This window comes from Hyaena hyaena, unplaced genomic scaffold (assembly GCF_003009895.1).
Source record: "Hyaena hyaena isolate Hyena2069 unplaced genomic scaffold, ASM300989v1 scaffold_652, whole genome shotgun sequence".
In the NCBI taxonomy this organism is placed as follows: Eukaryota; Metazoa; Chordata; class Mammalia; order Carnivora; family Hyaenidae; genus Hyaena; species Hyaena hyaena.
The window spans coordinates 892,251-912,144 of NW_024081284.1; the positions used below are offsets into that span (position 1 = coordinate 892,251).

Genomic DNA, 19,894 nt, shown 5'->3' on the forward strand with positions numbered 1-19,894 from the left:
TGAATAGGCTCCCTGAGCCTTTCCGATGACGTGCATTCCAGGAGGGGTAATTCTCACCCCCAGAAGAGAGAATGTTTGGAAGGGGGCTGCCGATCCAGTTGGGTCTGAACACAGATAGAACTGAAAGTCTGAGCGCCATGAATTCCTTCAGAGCGACAACTTTCATACTTTCTTAAAGAGGAAGGCGAGCTCTTAACTCTCGTACTTATGAATTTGAGCACAATGGGTAGTGTTGAAAGAGAGGGGGTTCACATTTCTCATATCTTGGTTTTGCTTCAATGACCATTTATCTGAAAGCAAAAGCCGCTAGGCTGCACCGAAGAGGCACCTTCAGGGACCCAGCTTCTGTTTCACTCTGTAGAAGTTGCCTTTTTCCTTTCTGCAAACCTCTTGCATCTGAGGGTGAGAAACTGTAATGTTTACACCAAGTTCAGCACACATCGGGGCTCTTAGTGACTCAATTAAATCTATGGTCAAGCAATAGATAACTAGTTTGGATCAAACGACTTTCAATTCACACTGTTTACGCAGTCTGGGTCTTCAGACTTTATCGCTAAAGGAGAAAGAAGAAAATGTAACTCAAAAGGGAGCTCCTCCCAGAGGGAGGAGTAGCCAGTGAGCTTTCACAACAGTACCGGGGACTGGCGTCACTGTATGGAACTCTCCTAAGTGTGTTAAGTTCTCCATGGCTATTCAAACACCAGCCTCTAAGTGTTGCTACAACTTCATCCGGGGCTTTCCCCCTGCCTCCATTGTGTTGTAAGACCTCACAGGTGTCAGAAGCCCAGAAAATGCAGAGAGATAATGGTGAGGGGTAGTTAGCCCTGGTGTTTACTTCTGGCAACTGAGTAGGGTTTTTAAATAAATAAGTAAATAATTAAATAAAATTTTAAAGCTTGTTTATTTTGAGAGAGAGGCAGAGAGAGCAAGTGGCGGAGGGGCAGAGAGAGAGGGAGAGAGAGAATCTCAAGCAGGCTCTGCACTGTCTGTGCAGAGCCCAACCTGGGGCTCGATCCCACGAACTGTGAGATTGTGACCTGAGCCGAAACCAAGAGTCAGTCACTTAACTGACTGAGCCGCCCAGGTGCCCCAAGAATGTGTGTTTGATAGACCTTATTTTTTAGAGCAGCTTTAGTTTCACAGCAAAGCTGAGAGGCAGTCACAGTTCTGCCACAGGCGCCCTGCCCCCACACATCCACATCCCCATTCCCAGCATCCACCAGCAGAGAGGGACACTAGTTATACCTGAGGCATCTCCACTGACATATCAGAATCACTCAGAGTTCAGAGTTTACCTTAGGGTTCACGCTTGGTGTTGTATACTCTGTGGATTTTGACAAATGTTTAACGACACGTATCCACCATTATAGTCTCATGCAGAGTAGTTTCGCTGCCCTAAATATCCTCTGCGGTCTGTTCATCCACCCCTCCCACCTACCTCCTGGCTACCACTAGTCTTAAAATACTGTCTCCAAAGTTTTGTCTTTTCCAGAATGTCTGTCATATAGTTAGAATTACACAGAATAGAGACTTTTCAGATTGGTGTCTTTCACTTAGTAACTGGCATTTAAATTTCTTCTATGTCTTTTCATGGCTTGATAGGTCATATCTTATTAGCACCCAATAACATTCCGGGTCCGTATCTACCACAGTTTCTTCACCCACTCACCCACTGAAGGACACTTCCATTGCTTCTGGTTTGGGCAGTTACAAATAAAACTGCTATAAACATCCACGTGTGGGCATTTGCGTGGACACAAGTTTGCTCCATTGAGTAAACACCAAGAAACACAATTGCTGGGCTGCAGGGTAAGGATACATTAAGTTTTGTAGGAAGCTGCCAGACTGTCTCCCCAAGTGGCTGTGCCATTTTGCCCTCCCACCAGCGAAGAATGAAAGTTCTGCTGTTCCACATCCTCATAGCATTTGGTATTGACAGTGGTCTAGAGTTTGGCCATGCTCACAGGGGTGTGGTTTTTCATTGGATCACTGAGTGCTTTTGAAGAGACCGCTGGTGCCCGCTGCAAGCTAAGAACACATCTCCTCTTCTATTACCTGCACCCTCTGAAATGACACCAGCTTCTCCCAGGGGAGAGCATGTAAAAGGGGGCTGGGAAAGTTCAGCCATGAGGAAGTGTTATTAAACTCAAGGGGTTTGCCAATTGGTGTGCGTTGAATTAAACACAACCCTAGGAAGTGTTGAAGGTAAAGAACTTTTTATTCCTTGTTACAAGTAAGGAGAAAGGGAGGCAGCTCTCACATGGTCTCCTCCTGGGGTTAGTAGGGGAGGCTTCTATTCAGAGGGGCTGGGGTGGGGAGACGGCATGTTCGTTAAGGAACTTATATATATTCGATTACCCGGGCGCTTGAGCTCAGGTGTACAAGTCTAGCGTGTCAACACGCTAATGCATGCTTCCCAGGTTCAAAGAGTGGCAGAAAACCCCGCCCACAGAAGGAGATCTTCGCATTATAATGAGCTAAAGGTAACTTCAGGACAGCTCAGGGGGGCTGCGGCACAGGTCCTCAGCTCCAAACCCGTCCAACCTGGCTCCCATGAGGGACTCTCAGGTGAAACACCTGGCTGGGTGTCCCACTGGTGGGAACTGTGGGTTCTGCCAAACAGCACACGCCTTCCCCGCTTCTGTCCCTTCCGCCTCCTCCCTCCCGCTGGTGGCTTCCAGCTCTCCCATCTGAGTGTCTCTGAGGAGCATTCTAGCTCACACAGGGTCAGTCAGGAAGGGCTACCGAGCACCAGCATGGGCTCACGGTTGCTCGTTGGTTGCTGAGAGGTTCCCAGAGAGAGCACGCAGCTCAGGGAATCTTCCACCGCCCTCAGCCAGGGCTGGGGCCATCCTGAGGGCAGATTCTGGAAATATGTGAATGTTTTGGGGTGCACAATGACTGGGGGTCTTACTGGTATTTTATGCTTTGGTAACCTTTCCACCATGCATGGGACGGTGGCTCAAGAGGAAGAGCTGTCCGGCCTCAAAGGCCAATTGTGCCCCTCCTCCACTTAAGACATACCAAGGGGCAGACAGCTGGAGCTGATGCCCTCTCTGGCGCTGCTTCATTTCCTTTCTGGCCCTTCTACCACCATCCCCGCCCTGATTCCCACTCAAATGAGTTTTCTGGTCAAGGGTTGTACTTAGCTACCTAAATTAAACGAATAAAAATGGATCTGAACTGTAAGATGGCACATTCACTATGGAACACAATGTGGAGATTCTTCAAAAAATTAAAAATTGAATTACCATATGACCCATCCATCCCAGTTCGGGGTATATACCCAGAGGATCACAAACAGGATCTTGAATTGATACTTGTTCTACCATGTTGGCTGCAGCATTATTCATAACAGTCAAGATGTGGAAGCGAGCCAAATGTCGGCCGACAGATGAATGAATACAGAGAGTGACATATATGTATATATATTTGCATATATGTCACACATCTTCATACACATCACATACATGAATGTCATTCAGCCTTATAAAAGAAAGACATCCTGTCACATGCGACAACCTGGATGAACCGTGAGGACATGATGCTACGTGAAATAAGCCAATCACAAAAAGACAAATACTGCATGATTCTTCTTATGATATATCTCAAGTAGTCAAATTCATAGAAATGGAAAGAAGGGTGGTTGCCAGGGCCCAGGGGCAGGGGAAACGGGAGGCTGGATGGGCATAGAGTTCAGTCCCGCAAAGTGAAGAAGTTCCAGATCTGCCGCACAACACACATACGGTCAACGGTGCTGTAACGCGCACTTACACGTTGTTAGGAGGGTAAATTTATAGTATCTGTTTTTTATCACACACACCGGCAAAGTGGGCCCATATGCAGGAGATCTGGATTCGGACTGGCTGGGAGGAAGAGAGGAGTATCAGTTTTGAAAATTACTACATTTCTTACCCATTGTGCCAATGCCCTTTACTCTTCACAACCCCGTGAGGGGATGCCATTAGTTCATTTTACAGATGACACCATGGGACTCTGAGAGTTTACATACTTTTCTAAGAGCATGTAGCTGGCGAGTGGCAGATTTGACCAGCTCCAGAGCTCACTCTGTTACTCTGGTCTAAACAGCTTTAGGGGGTGACTGTGGATGATCTGGGTCACTACAGCATCCCAGTGGCTCTTGGGGTCACCACGCTAACCCTGGGGCCCCAGTCATTCCACACCAGCATGATCTCTCTAGGCCTATTTTCTCACGTATAAATGGAGAAAGTAGTATCTTCCGGTTGTGGGCTTAATAGTGTCCCCCAAACCCTACTGAAATTCATATGTTGAAGCCCTAACCCCAGGACCTCAGAATGTGACCTTGTTTGAAACTAGGGTCACTGCAGATGTCATTGGTTAAGAGGAGGACGTACTTTAACAGGACAGGCTCTTAATTCCAATATGACTCGTCCCTATGAGAAAGGGGGATCTGCGCAAATAGGCACACAGAGAACACCATGTGAAGATGAAGGCAGGGATTTCAAAGCCAAAGATGGCTAGCAAACCACCGGAAGCTTTGGAAGAGGCATGGGACAGATTCCCCTCGCCTCCCTCAGAAGGAACCGATCCTGAGGACACCTTGACCTTAGACGTCTATCCTCCAGAACCGTAAGACAACAAATTTTGGTTACTTAAGGCACCAGTTGGGGTCCTTTGTAATGGCAGCCTTAGCAACGTAGGACACTTCCTCATTTGGCTTATTCTGAGGATTAAATAGGAAAATTCACATAAAGGAGTTGACATAGCACATGGCACACCATTAACACCCAATTATAATTATCCACCTTAGATCTCTCACGGGGCAGCTTGGAGCCGCTTCTCTGGCTGAAACCTCAGTGGGGGTAGGGAATGAATGGTCACCGTGCTGGGTATGAAATCTCAACAGCTCTTGGTAAGTTCCTCTTAGTTTTGTCTTCTCCAATTTAGGTACTCTAAAAACAGCTAAAAGTTTCAAAGAACAAACCACAAATGCCACCAAAAACACTCTGAAACCAAGGAATATAGAAAACATGGTCCTTGCTCTTAGAGAGATAATACATTTACGTGTGATGTACGAGCTAAGCTGGAAAACTAATGAACTACAGAGGCAAATGTCAGTACAGACACATTTCAAAAACACAATGTTGATGAAAAAACCCCATAAAACATAGATAGTATGGTTTTATTTACCTAAATGCCAAAAAATGGGCAAAAGGAAAAAATATGTAACAGCTAACACTGATAATAGTGCCAGCCATGGTTCTAAGTCCCCTGATTCACTGAATTCTCACACCAACTCTGTGAAATTGGTATTATCATCTCCATTTTACTGGAAGGCCCCAGAAGTAAAGCGACCCACCCAAGGTCATGCATCCTGTGGTGAAGCCAAGATCTAACTCAAGCCCTAGTTTCACCCTCAGTCACCATGTGACACAGTCTCTCATCTGTGTAAAACATAAGAGACAGCTGAGCCTTCTGTGGCTCCGCAACGGTAGACGCTCCAGAACTTCCCTTACGCGGCTCCCCTCTTCCTGGTTGTCCTCCCAACTTGGGACACATCCACTCACCTTTCAGAGCTTGATCTAAGGGCTACCACCTCCATGAAGCCTTCCCTGATATCTCCCTCCAGGTGGAAATGCTTGTCCCGATCCCTTGGTCCATCCATTTATTTATGTACCTATTTCACCCCTGTCCTTCCCTCCTCAAGGAAAAGCCTATGTCTTCATAAACTTTGTATCTCCAGTCTCCTAGGATATTATCAGGAAGAAAGTCATTGATCAATACGCGTTTTTAAAATGAGTAATAACGATGAAGTGGATGGCAGAAAGCTCTAGCGTCAATCGAATACGAGAGGGCAAAAACTCTTACTTGGGAAGTCATCCTGGAGTGTACAGGGGAGAGAAAACCCCTTTCCTCTATCCTTTTAGATCTTTAGCTGGGAACTGTGAATTAAACTAATGAAAGACAGATGAACAGGGGAAAGTGTGTACAAACTTTATTAATATTTCTATGTGCACAGGGGCTTCACGGAAAAGAAGTAAAAATCCCACAGAAGTGGTTAGACTTGGTCTATATATCATTTTAACAAAGAGCAGTAAGTTGTGGATCAGTGATGAGACAAAGGAAAGGAGAAGGTTTGGGCTCCTAGGGCTGGTAAGCTGGGGGAAGGTGACCAGGAAATGTGTGATCAATAACAGTTGTTTAAGAACATTTGTTATTCACCCTCTCCATTATCTCAGGTGATCAAAGTGGTCTTCAGTGAGGAGAAGTCCTTCTTTTCTTATGGAAGAGACCAGACCTTTGCGAAGAGGAATGCTTGCCCTGTTTTTAGGCAGGAAGGGAGAGGGCAGAGAGTTCTGTGTCTGCTGTTTCTCAACTGCCATCAGCTAAAAATAATCCTAATGCCAAAGTGGCATATTTTTGGGTGGCCTATTCTGAGCCTCTTCAAATCTGTACCAGAATAGAAAGACTGAGGCCAGGGAATCTCAGTGCTCACAGCTAGGCAGTCAGTGAGGGGGAGGTGAGGGGGTGTAGGTTACAGGGAGCTGTTTGGCCAGATAGTAAGAGCTGAGTGTGGAACAATAAGCAAAGGACCTTGCTTTTCAGTGATGCAGGCAAACAGCTCTGATCATTGGATTTGGGGTAGAGAGCAAAAGTAAGGATGAGCCAGTATGAGCCAACTGTCTCGTGCAAAGACTGTGACAATCTGGGTTATGTGTAACACTGGAATGTCAAAAGCTCAGGAACTTGGCAAAGCTTTTCTACTACTCTAAACAGTAGGTGCTTCCTTTGTGCTATACAAGGTATTCAATTTCAAAGACACGCAAGTCGTTGTCCTTGTTTTGCGGGACTTCACTCACCTGTGGTCATCCATCCATCCTTCCATTCACTGAGTCATTCATCTATCTATCCATTTGAAAAATAATCACGACTGCGTACTCTATTTCCAGCACGGTGGGAAACATTTAAGTAAATGTTTAAGGGACTGTGCAAGTATTATGCTGAACATATGGAAACCAACACAATACGGTAAAACCTTGGATAGTAACTTGTTCTGCGAGTGTTCCGCAAGACGAGCAAACATTTCTAATAAATTTTAAATTGATAAATGAGCGATGTCTTGAAATGCAAGTCGTACATGATGCCAGATATCACATGATCACAACTGAGCCAATGGTTCTTGAAATTTGCTAGGGTAAGCGAGTGCTTTAGATTACAAGCGTGTTTCCAGAATGAATTATGCTCGCAAACCGAGGTTGTACTGTATTATTATTTTGTGGCATGAGAATTTGGTTTATAATGATCAACTGTTTATTTATTAACCTTAGGCATTTTTTTTCAGGGCTTGCTCTTGTGAAAATGACATTTCCATCTGTGAAGTGCTTTAAGGAGGAAGCCATACTGGTGGGAAAATGTCACCATCCAACACGGGCTTTCTTTCCAATAGAGGATGAACTTCTTAGTCTTTTCTCTGCATCTACTTCTGGAGAGTTTCCCAGTCCTTCCAGAATGTGTTTTTGATGTTCAGATACAAAAACTGCAGAGCATGGAGAAGAATCTGAAATAATTAGGGGTAATATGTCCAGAAACAGAAAGGAGAACAAAGTAGGATAGAGGAATTGAAAATGAGGAAGGACTGGAATCAAGAAAGAAAAAGGAGGTGAAAAAAAACCACAGAAAAGCCAGAAATCATCTTATCTTTGGGTACCTCTGCCCGTAAAAATGCACATGAAACGCATCTAACTGCACAATGCCATGACCAAGGAGTTGAGACTGAAGGAACACGGTTTCCAATGATGTTCATATTTTCACGTTGCCAAGAGAAGGTACCCACCTCATGGGATGCCAGCCCAGACGCTCTAGAGCCTTCCTGCACACACTCGCCAGTTTTATGTGTATCTCTCAGCCCACGGAGCACACTTGACACACTTGTGGAGGGTGCTGGGGGAACCTGTGGAACAGGCTGACTGACGCCCTGGATGGTTGTTTTCCATAGGACTGAAGGCAGTGAAGATAAGTGCCTGGTGAAGGCAACTGCTCACTCCTCTCCGAAAGGAGGGAGAAAAGCCCAGCAGAAATGCTCTCTGTGGCCAGACTCCCACTGGCTATGGCCTGTGAGGGTATAGCCCTGGGCTTTGGGTATGATTCCTGGGAGCAGTTAACCTGTGGCTGGTGACTTTTAAAAATGGTATAAAGGGCACTGGTTCTGCGATTTGACAGAGCTGAGTTTTAGTCCTGGCTTTGCTATTACCAGCCCTTTGACTGATGTTATTGAATCTGACTCTGTGAAATGATATCATAATCTGGAGTTCAGCCCTCTCTCCTCAAGCTGCCTCCAATTAAAACACAGTCTTCATCAACAGTTTGTGTTAACTATACACACACAACTGTAAGACTCAGTCCCTGGCTTGTATCTTCTGTCTCACCCAGAATATAATCCCAAAGCCTCTCCAGCATAGAAAACCTCTGACTCCAGTGATAATAACACTTACCTTCTAGGGTTTGGGTGATGTGAATTGAGGTGGGACTCCCTCTCTGTGGCTCTATAACCCACTTTAGAAGAGTTGCCAGAGATCACTGTGCAGTGTGCCCTCCTTGCCCTCTCTAACCTCAGGACCCCCTTCTTGGTACGGGAGCCATGGAGAGCTGCAGAAGTGGTCAGGGAAAGAAACTCTGAGAGGGCGGAGAGAGCCAGTCCCTCATGTCTGTGGGAAACTTAGGGGGGGTTGTAAGGGAGGTGATAATGCTCCCTCCCGGACTGTGACTCCAGACCCAGAAGGGCACTTCTGTCCTCAGGAGGGAGGCCAGATGAGGAAGTGTGACTTTCTGAACGTTGAAAGCAAGGTACACCTCTCCCCATCCTAAATCTTACGATGGGAGGTTGCGCTGTGGTTGGTGCATAAATCACCAGGTACCAACTCAAGGGAGACCATGAAATATTGTTGTTGGAAACATGAAGACAGTACATGACTGGCACTCAGTCCTTTGGCAGATCACAGGTTTTCTAGCTCTGTTTCCAGAGACTTGAAAGAAATCTTGTTGAGTTGTTACGGATAGATTAATAAGCATCTTTTTTGATGGTAAACCATTTTGAGGTTTTTGGTATATGATTAAGAAATATTTGAGAGAAAAATGTGGTGGGTTAAGGACCTTCAGAATTCAAAAAACCCTCTTTTCTGCGAAAGCAAAAAGGAACACCAGAGAAAATGGTGATTGTCAGCTATTTTGGGACTCTGGAACATTTATTCAAGCAAAACAATGAAATTTTCATAAGAACAATGAACTTTGTGGCATTTTAACTTGTGCTGTTCCCACCTCCTCCTGCCCAGCTCTGTGGTAGCCTTGAGAACCAAGAGTCTGCAATCATAGTGAAAAGAGACTGGCAGTCATTGGAGGGGTTGGAGAACGGGGTTGGAGTTTCTTCAAGGCCCCAATCCCAGAAATGTCATGATTTGACCTGTCTTGATCCCAATGACAAGGTTACCTTTATTTAACCTGACTCAGAGATGCCCAGTGTGAACAGCCTTTCCCCTAGACCTGCCTGCTGAAAATGATCAGATGCCACTGGTGAGCCATGAAGCTGCCTGAGGCGGTGGTATGAGCACAAGGCAGGCAACTGGTAAACCAAAATTTTAAAATGGAAAAGCTGGGGGTGCCTGGGGGGCTCAGTCAGTTAAGCATCTGACTCTTGCTCTCAGCTCAGGTCATGATCTCACAGTTCGTGAGATTGAGCCCCACATCAAGCTCTTGTGCTGACAGTGTGGAGCCCACTTGGGATTCTCTCTCAAAATAAATAAACAAACTTAAAAAAAAAAAAAAAAAAAAGGAAAAGCTAGGGGGAAAAATGGTCTTAGGGGCTTTGGAAAGCTCTGACATATTCCTGCAAAGCTAGAAGGCCAAACACGTGCATGGCCGTGTGGATGCCCAGGGCTGTGCACATGCTTACACAAGACACCTAATCGGGCTACAAACTCTCACCACCGCCAATCTTGAGGTCTGGGGAAGCAGGAAGGAAAGGATAGGGCAGAACTGGAAAGTACCTTGCAAAGTGCAGAAGGTGTGTCCCAGCGTACATACACAGCCCCTTGGTAGAGACTAAGACTTAGTTCCAAGCATCTGTAAAAAAACCTCTCTCCAACATTAGCTGACCTCTGCGTGACTAAGCAGTGGCCGTGCATGACAGAGATTGTAGGCTTTACCGAGAAAGTCCAGAAAAATCACCAAAACAACAGCAACAGAAAGCCCTAGGGAGGTGGGAGACTCTGACTTCCACCGTCCCCACATAATATTATTTCAACTGTCCAATTTTTAGCAAACAGTTTTGAGGCATATGAAGAAGAAACTATGGCCCACACACAGAAAGCAAGATAAAACAAAACCAGTCAATAAAAACTGATGGTCTTACTGTGACAATGACTTAGTTATCTATTTTAAATATGTTCAAAGAATTAAAGGAAACTAAATATGAGAACAATGTCTCAACAATATAGAATGTCATCAAGAAGGTAAAAACTATCTTAAGAAATAAAAAATACTAACTTGAAAAGATATATATACCCCCATGTTCACTGTAGCATTATTCACAATAGCCAAGATATGGAAACAATCAAAGTGTTCATTAATGGATGAATGGGTAAAGAAATTGCAGGAAATCTTTGTGTCTGTCTGTCTGTCTATCTACCTACCTACATACCTACCTACCCATCATGTAATGTCAGTCATGAAAAAGAGTGAAGTATTGCCATTTGTGACAACATGGATGGACCTTGAGGGCATCATGCTAAGTGAAATAAATCAGACTGAGAAAGATGGAAACCACATGATCTCTCTTATATGTGGAATCTAAACACACAAACAAGATTGTAGATACAGAGAACATATTGGTTACCAGAGTGGAGTTTGAGGGGTATTAGAAATGAGTTTAAGGGACACCTGAGTGGCTCAGTCGGTTAAGCATCTGACTTCAGCTCAGGTCATGATATCAAGGTTCGTGGGTTCAAGCCCCGTGTAGGGCTCTCTGCTGTCAACAGGGAGCCTGCATTGGATCTTCTGTTCGCCTCTCTTTCTGCCCCTCCCCTGCTCACATACACACTCTCTGTAAAATAAATAATCACTTAAAAAAAAAGAAATGGGTTTAAAAACAAAGACGGAAATTACAAAATAAAGAACCAAATAGAAATCCTAGAGATGAAACGTATAGTGAAGCTGAAGTGAAAAATTCACTGGAGATGCCCAATGTCAGACTTGCCCAGGGAGAAAAAATAATCAGCAGACTTGAAGGAAGTCAACAGAAGAACAGAAAGAAAAACAGAGGAAGGAAAAATGATCAGAGCCTCATAGAACTTGGGATACCACTAAGCATACCTATATATGCTATATATAATATATATATTATAGTTACATCTGTTTTATACGTATATAACAGGGCGCGCAGAAGAAGAGAGAGGAAAAAGAAAGAGAAAGAATAATTTGAAAAAGTAGTAGCCAGAAAAGTTCCCAGATTTGATGAAAAGCATTGATCCATACTTTGGAAAAACTCCACAAACTCCACATACACAAGGTTAAAGATGAACACTTGTACACGTCACCCTCAAACTGTCAAATGCCACAATCAAGGGAGAGTCTGAAAGGAGAAAGAAATGACTCGCCACATATAAAGGAGCCTCTGTAAGACCAACAGGTGATTTCTCATTAGAAACCACAGAGGGCAGGAAACAGATAACATATTTAAAGTCCTGACCCCCCTCCCCAAAAAAATGATCAACCAAGAATTCTATATCTGGAAAAACTATCCTTAAAGGAGGAAGGCGAAATGGATATATTTTCAGATATACAAAAGCTGAGGAATTTCACTTATAGAAGAAATACAGTATAGACCTGCCTCATAAGACCTACTGAAGGGAATCTTTCAGGTTGAAATGAATGGACACTAGCCAGTAACTTGAAGCCTTACCATCAAGAATGCTGGTAAAAAGTAATTACACAAATAAATATAAAAGACTTAATATCGGGGTGCTTGTGTGGCTCAGTCGGTTGAGCGTCTGAATTTGGCTCAGGTCATGATCTCAGAGTTTGTGGGTTTGAGCCCCTGCGTTGGGCTCTGGGCTGACAGCTCAGAGCCTGGGGTCTGCTTCATGTTCTGTGTCACCCTTTTTCTCTGCCTCTTCCTCACTCATGCTGTCAACGTCTCTCTCAAAAATAAATAAACATAGGGGCACCTGGGTGGCTTAGTCGGTTAAGCGTCCGACTTTCGCTTGGGTCATGATCTCGCGGTTCGTGGGTTCGAGCCCCGCGTCGGGCTCTGTGCTGACTGCCAGCTCAGAGCCTGGAGCCTGTCTCAGAGTCTGTGTCTCCCTCTCTCTCTGACCCTCCCCTGCTCGCGCTGTCTCTCTCTCTCTCCTAGAAATAAATAAAACATTTAAAAAATAAATAAATAAATAAATAAACATAAAATGAGACCTAATATTGTTTGTGACCCCCCCCCCACATTATTTAAAAGGCAATTGCATAAAGCAATAATTATAAATCTGTGTCCCTGGATGTAATTTGCATGACAATAAGAGCACAAAGGAGGAAAGCAAGTGGAACTATACGGGAGCAAAGCCTTTATATATTGAAATTCAGTTGGTATTAACCTAAACTAGATTGTTATAGGATGTTCATTATGATCCCCAGACATTACTAAATATAGTAAAAGAAATGACAGGCAATTAAAATTGTGCACTTGAGAAGATCTATTTAACACGAAGAACTGGGTAATCATGCTATGATAAACTCCCTTCTCATTTATTTATTTACCTGAACTTGGTTTCTTAGTGTTTATACCTATGGAAACAAAACAGAAGAGTATATAATGAATCCTTGTTTTACTACAGCAAAAAGTAATATTCATCTATCGGTAGATGAAATTAACCAAAAAGAAAAAAAAGGGCAATTTCATCCATCTCATTAGAGATACATTCCCAGGGCACCTGGGTGTCTCAGTGGGTTAAACTTCTGACTCTTCACTTTGGCTCAGGTCATGCTCTCACAGTTTGTGGGTTCAAGTCCCTTGTGGGGCTCTGCTCTGACAGTGTGAAGCCTGCTTAGGATTCTCTCACTTTCCCTTTCTGTCCCTTCCCAGCTTGCACATGTGCTTTCTCTCAAAATAAATAAACTTTTAAAAAGAGAGATACATTTCCAATAAAATTTTGATTTTATGTTGAAAGAAGATCATTACTTAGCAATATATGCCATATGTATATATGTATATATGTTTTTATCAATTTGTACTAATGATTGCAATAATTCTATCCAGATAAAAATTTTAATGCCGAAAACCACGTAGTCACAGGAAAATGATACATACATACGCATATTTTCTTCTAAAAGAGAATTGTGATAGAATGATAGAAGAAGACTTTCAAGTATAAAAACACAGTACATTATAAGAAGGGAAATTGTCCCACACTTGGGTTCAAGTAAAATCTTGTGGTGTGGCAGGAGCAGCATCGCCTCCTGGGATGTATCTAGCATTTCTAATAAAATATGCCATCAGGGGCGCCTGGGTGGCTCAGTCGGTTGGGCCTCCGACTTCAGCTCAGGTCATGATCTCATGGTTCGTGGTTTTGAGCCCCGCGTCGGGCTCAGTGCTGACAGCTAGCTCAGAGCCTGGAGCTGCTTCGGATTCTGTGTCTCCCTCTCTCTCTGGCCCTGTCATGCTGTCTCTCTCTCTCTCTCAAAAATAAATAAAAAATTAAAAAAATAAGTGCCATCAATTTTCTGATAGATTTTAAAGAAATAAGAGTCCATCTGAAATACTGATTGGTCCTATGTGTCTAACTTCTAGTCTTAGAGTGAACCTAATGATCTTACGCTAGAAATTGTTAAAAAGAAGAGTCTAATATATTAATGATCATCTAAATATCTTTTGTTTCTTCTATTAAATGTCTTAATAGTTATGGTAGCACTCATAAGAGTGCTTTGAGATCATATTCTCAAAGAATACGATCATTTACTTTTTTACATGGACAATGGATATATATATATATGTATGTTATATATTACATCCTTCGTAACTTGTAAAACTTACGATAAAAATTTTAGATATGCAAGGGTATATAATTTTCCAAAATTTACTGTGGGTTTCAAAAACCTAGACAGTTAAAGACCCCTGGTACAGATTACATGTTAAGCGCAGCAGGACCTCAGCAGGCCGTATAGACCAGGGACCAGGATCAGGGGACCCTGGAAAAGCATATGGCGGCTGGGGGCCCATGGCGGCTGGGCATTGCAGAGGGAAGGCCTGGTATCTCGAGTCCCTTTCCATGTGATAACTCTGGGTTGTGACCCCCTTTACCTCCTGACCTGTTCCTTCTTAGCCTCAAAATGTCTTCTTTGTGGAGACAGCAACAAAAACAAGGGTTTGAAACTGGGATTTGTTATGTTCTGATTTTGACCAAATGTTTTTGAAAACTCTTCTCACCGTGGCTTCTCTTTAGTAGATACATCTCAGTGACTTCTGATTTCACCAAGGACAGAAACATAATTTGGGTAAAGAGATCTTTCAATGATAACATTCCAAAAGAAAAAAAAAAAAAAAAGGAAGGACAGAAGGGAAAAAAGAAGGTAGGATGTGTTACCAATCCATCTCTCATAGTCACTAACTCAGGAAACGAACGGGTGAGCCCCGGTGCCCTAACCTGGCCCACAGTCCCCTCCCCGGGAATCCCCAGGAATCCTGGACCAACCCAAAGCACAAAGGTTTTTAGAACAAACTCAGATAAACTCACTGAAACCGAAGCCAGTAAGAGGACTAGGAAAAGAGGAAAAGAGAGGTGGCATCAGCCGAGGGAGATGGCAGCCTCAAGACTGAATAACCAACCTCTCTGCTTGTAAGACAGACACCTAGAGTTTTATAGGGAGAGGCTGTGTGTCTGCTGGGGGCGGGGGGGGGGGGTTGTGCCAGAGAGCAGGTACAGAGCACGTAGTCATGGGCGGGAGTCCATACGTGTTCAGCGCACAATCATAGGCAGAGAAGGGGACACGTGGGGTGTAGTCTTCTAGACATTCCATTGCTATCAGGGCTTTTCTGGTCTGGCCCTGGCGAGATGTCCTGGTCATTGCAAAATACCTTCAGCAAGGCCTCGAGAAGGTGTGATAAGAAATAAACCCGATGGCTTTTAGTTAGAGCGTGACCTATGAGTCTTGTCTCTTTCTGGTGTTAACCGTTGGGGTGTATAGTTGAGCACGGGGGCTCGTGCACAGAAGGAGAGAAGAAGAAAAGAAAGCATGAGGGAGGGGCAGAAGATTTCTCTTTTGGAAGGAAAATACATCCAGATTGCCTCTGGGTTTTTTAGGGGGGTGGGGAGAGTTGCAGTTTGTTTTGTTTTTGTTCAAAGCTCCGTGGGAGAATATGCAGATACGCCTGAATTTGAAATTTCAGTCCTTGAAGGGCATCTGGGTGGCTCAGCCAGTTAAGCGTCCGACTTCAGCTCAGGTCATGATCTCTTAGCTCGTGAGTTCAAGCCCCGTGTTGGGCTCTGTGCTGACAGCTGAGAGCCTGGAACCTACTTCAGATTCTGTGCTGACAGCTGAGAGCCTGGAACCTACTTCAGATTCCGTGTCTCCCTCTCTCTCTGCCCTTCCCCCGCCTTGTGCTCTGTCCCTCTCTTTCTCTCAAAAATACATAAACATTAAAAACATTTTTAGTTGCAATGCCTATAGGTGCATGTACCGTGGAGGAGGGGCTCGGCTGGAGCCGTAGTTATCAGTCAGCCTGCATACTTCAAAAAAAATTTCCACCCTCAAGTGTGAGCTCAGGTTGTCCGTGGAGAAGCTCTGTGATTACACCGGGCCTTGACCTGCGGGCCGGGGTTCCCCTGCCCTGTCAGGCCCTCTCTGGTCCCTGTTGTCTGATTTCTGTCAGCTGAGAGCGTGAAAAACAATCTATGGTTTGTCTCAACGCTGCACAGCCGTGTCGGGCCGCCCCACTCACCTCCTCCAAACAAGACCTTTCTTTCCTTTTCCTAGAACTCTATCTGCTGTGAGAGGCTTGCGAGTTCCGCCCATCCTCTCTGAGACCACAAACGGGGCTGAACCAGGGAACCGACACTTATAAACAAGGGTGTAGACCAGAGAGTGTGGGGGGCTGGGGGTCAGGGGGGGAGGAAAGAAAAGCCAGAAAAACAAAGCCCTGCAGCTTAAGGTGGAGGCGAGAGGCAGCAGCCGCCAGGCCTCCCCAAACAGAAGCGTCAAGAACCAGAACTCAGGGGCGAGGGGGGGGGGGGGGGGGCGCTCAGCCAGGTTAAAGCCTCGCTCGGGCTTCGGCTCAGGTCGGGAGCTGCTTCAGGTGACTGTCGTGAGAAGGAAGGCTGTAGAAGTCGTTTCTGCTGCAGGCTTTGGAGGCCTGTTCCATTAGCTAGAGGCCCCCGAGCCCCTAAACCCGAATCCTTTCTAGTGCAGCGAAGGTGGGCGAGAGAGGTGCGGCCTCTTCCCTGGAAGGTTCTCAGGGCTTCTGAGGACACCCTGAGGGTCGTGGCCTGTGGGATGGCTGGCCCGGGCCAGCTTTCCGGGGCTCTCATCTCTGCTGGTGAATAAACAGGCGAATTTGGAGAACACGGGGCAGGGGGTAAATGAAGGCAGAAGCCAAGTGCAACATAAAGGTCAACTTCCCTTCTTCTCACATCATGGAAACGCGCGGTGGTGACGGGGCAGGGGTTTAGCTCCCCACCCCGAGGTGAAGCAGAGGCCCCCAGGCGCCAGAAGCTGGGCAGCAGGGACTCGGGGGGCGGGGGGGGGGGGACAGCGTTTTTCCCTTTGCCCTCAGGGAGCGCGGGGGCCCGCGGAACACCCCACAGAAGGCGCAGCTTCGGGCTGTGTTGGAACGACAGATGGATTCTTTTGTTAGGAAATTTCATCAGGTGTTTTCTTAGCAACACGCACAAGAGGGACGTGGCAAGTGTAGTGTGTGGATGAGATGGAGGGGACGGGGCGGGGCAGCCTCTGTCCTCCCTCCTTGCCTACGTGTGACTCATGTGAAAGCCACACAGCCGGCTGCCGGCCACACCCCCGGGGCTTGGTTGTTATTTGTAGAAGAGGAGAAATGTCCCCGGTGCTGGGGGTGGGGGGTGTGTGGGGGGTGCCAAGCAGAGTCCCAGAAGTTCCTGGAAGAGCCCTGACCAGCATTTCCCTCACCGGACACTTCCTTACAAAAAAGCAGCTTCCGCAAACATAGTAACTATTACTGATTGCAGATATTACCCGAGCGCGATAATTCTGTTCAAGTTCCTGTCCCAACCAGATAACTCCGTGAGGGGAGAAGGTTGGCAACACGCGTCTACACAGATTCTTTCCCCTTCCTCCCGGCCTCCCTCCTCAGCCTCGGGGAAATCGGGCCCCGCTCAGCTCTTGCTCACGTCTAGGGTCCCCTGGTTTACTTTACGCTGATGACATTCCGACAACAAAGGCACATTTCTCCTAAGACATTTGGGAACGCGTGTCACTGGCCCTCCTGAGTTCCTTCCCAGGTGAGGAAGGAAGTTCAGTGGGACCGTCCTCACTTTCTTAAGGACGGAGGCCGCACTGCGGGTGAAGGGGCGGCGGGACACCTGTGGGTGGCTGGGTGGCTGGAGCCACCAAGAGCCAGGAGCAGGGGGGTCAAGACTGCTGAGCGAGTGCTTCTGTGGCCACGGCGCCCCGTACAAATGGAAAGAAAATGTGTTCAAGACAAAAAGCGCCCAGGTGCAGAGGTCTCATGGGCAGGGCGTGCAGGGCTGGGGGAGGAGGGTCTGCGGTGCTGGGGCTGGTTTCTCCCTTGGCTTATTTTCCGCGAACTCGCAGTCTTCCAGAGCGCGGCCCAGGCATACAACTCGAAGCCACAGGGTCTAGGCCATGTTTTCTCATCCTTCGGCCAGTCTGTCCCACTCAGCGCTGAGCTCCAAGAAGCAAAGGTCAAGTACCACCTTCGCGTGTTTGTTTCAGGCCTGATGGGGAGCAGCCCTCCAGAGACTTCTTCTAAATGAACGAGTGATGGAGCCCCCGCAGTGACCTCTCAGCTCCTCCGGGATCAGGGGCTGGAGAACATTCCTGTCAGCACGGAAGCGGGGGATGGAACCCGAGAGAGCTGGGTGGTCACCGGTCCTGGGGTGTTAGGAGGCTGGGGGCACCCTTTGCTCTGCTGTGGTCTTTATCCCACCTCTTGTTCCTGGGGGGGTGGGGGGCGGAACTGGTATCACACAGGACCTGAGAGCGCTTTTCAGTTTGGAAGGGCTTGTGTTGTCTTCCGAGTAGGGCGACCCCAGGCCCTGGAGCGAGAGGGACAAATAGATATTTTCTCATGTAAATCAATCAGCTAATCTGTGAGTTTCAAGTTGAATAGGTGTCTTTACCACGATGTTATCTGACTACTGGGGGGCTTCCGAGTTTATGGACAGAGATAAGACCTCCTTCAAAGGACGCCCTGAAAGCTGTCCAGTGAGGGGACTCCAAAGCAAGGTGTTTAGAACAATAATAAATGTTTCTCCATCACTTTGTCCCAGGCTTCTGCTCCTAGTTCTTTTCCCTGATTTCTCTTTTAAAAATGTATCTATTTAATTTTATTAAACATTTTTTTAACAAGTATTTATTTTTGAGAGACAGAGAGAGACAGAGTACGAGCAGGGGAGGGGCAGAGAGAGAATGAGACGCAGGATCGGAAGCAGGCTCCTGGCTCTGTCAGCACAAGAGCCCGACATGGGTCTCAAACTCACAAACCGTGAGATCATGATCTGAGCTGAAGTCAGACACTTAGCCGACTGAGCCACCCAGGAGCCCCTAAATTTATTTTTATTTTAACTTTATTTATTTTTGAGATGGGGGAGGGACAAAGGGAGAATGGGGGCAGGGAAAGAGAACCCCAAGGAGGCTCCGCACCGTCAGCACAGAACCTGATGCGGGGCTTGAACTCACGAACTGTGAGATCATGACCCGAGCCAAAATCAAGAGTCGGAGGCTTAACCAACTGAGCCACCCAGGCTCGCTTTCCCTCCTCTTTTTAATGCATTAAAGAAAGCTGTATAAAAGACCCTTAAGAGAAACATTTAAAACTGGTATAAGGGAAATTTCATGGTGGGGACATTATGAAGATTGGGTGAGAAAAAGAAGTTCAGACGTTGCTTCCTGGATGAATTTCACTGAGCCCTAGTCCACAGAACCCAGGCAGCTTTGGTAGTAACTTTTAGTTCCCCTTTCTTTACGCTTACTGGGAAAAGATGGTATCTGGGAGCGGAACTTGTGGTAAAGAAAACCTTGCTACAGAAGGACCCCACCCTTGCTTACCTTCCTCCGGGGCCAGCAGCAGTGTGTAGTGAATGGTACCCGTGGGGCTTCCTGTATTCTGCAGTGCGCGTTGCTACACCACTGTCTCCAGTGGAATGAACCAGAATGCAAAATTTATGCCTCTTTTGAAATATGATGAAGCAACACACAATTCAGAAACAGGGTGACCACGTTTTCTGTACTATATTGCATTCTTTTGCACAACGTGTAAGAACGCAACAGGAGAAACCTATGAAAGAAGGAAATAGAAGAACTGAGGTTTTGGCTGGGGAGGCTCTGGAAGATAAAGGCAGAAGACTAAACCCCTCACCTAGCCAACGTCCTCTCGTGGCTATTACCCCTGTTTCCAAGCCTCTACCACTCTCCCCTCCTCCATTTTTTCCCATCTTCCTTCCTTCCTACCTTCCTTCCTTCGTTCTATCCACCGTTTATTGGGCACCCTGTCATTCTAGCTGCTGAGAATACAGACATCATTGCCAAGCCAGGAAAGGTTAAATCACCAGTGTTTGCTGATTTTCGTAGTGCAAATACCCCTACCACGGCTGATTTCAAGCTACCAGCGTTCTGTCATTGAAAACGAAGTGGGGAAGAGATCATCAGAAGCACACAATTCTAC

At 46.1% G+C, this 19,894-nt stretch overlaps 1 protein-coding gene across 1 annotated transcript in view; it reads right to left on the bottom strand.

The window, feature by feature from the left end:
- Positions 1-19,894, bottom strand: part of RIPOR2 (RHO family interacting cell polarization regulator 2) — a 230,348-nt gene that overhangs the window by 122,389 nt on the left and 88,065 nt on the right. The window lies entirely within an intron of this gene.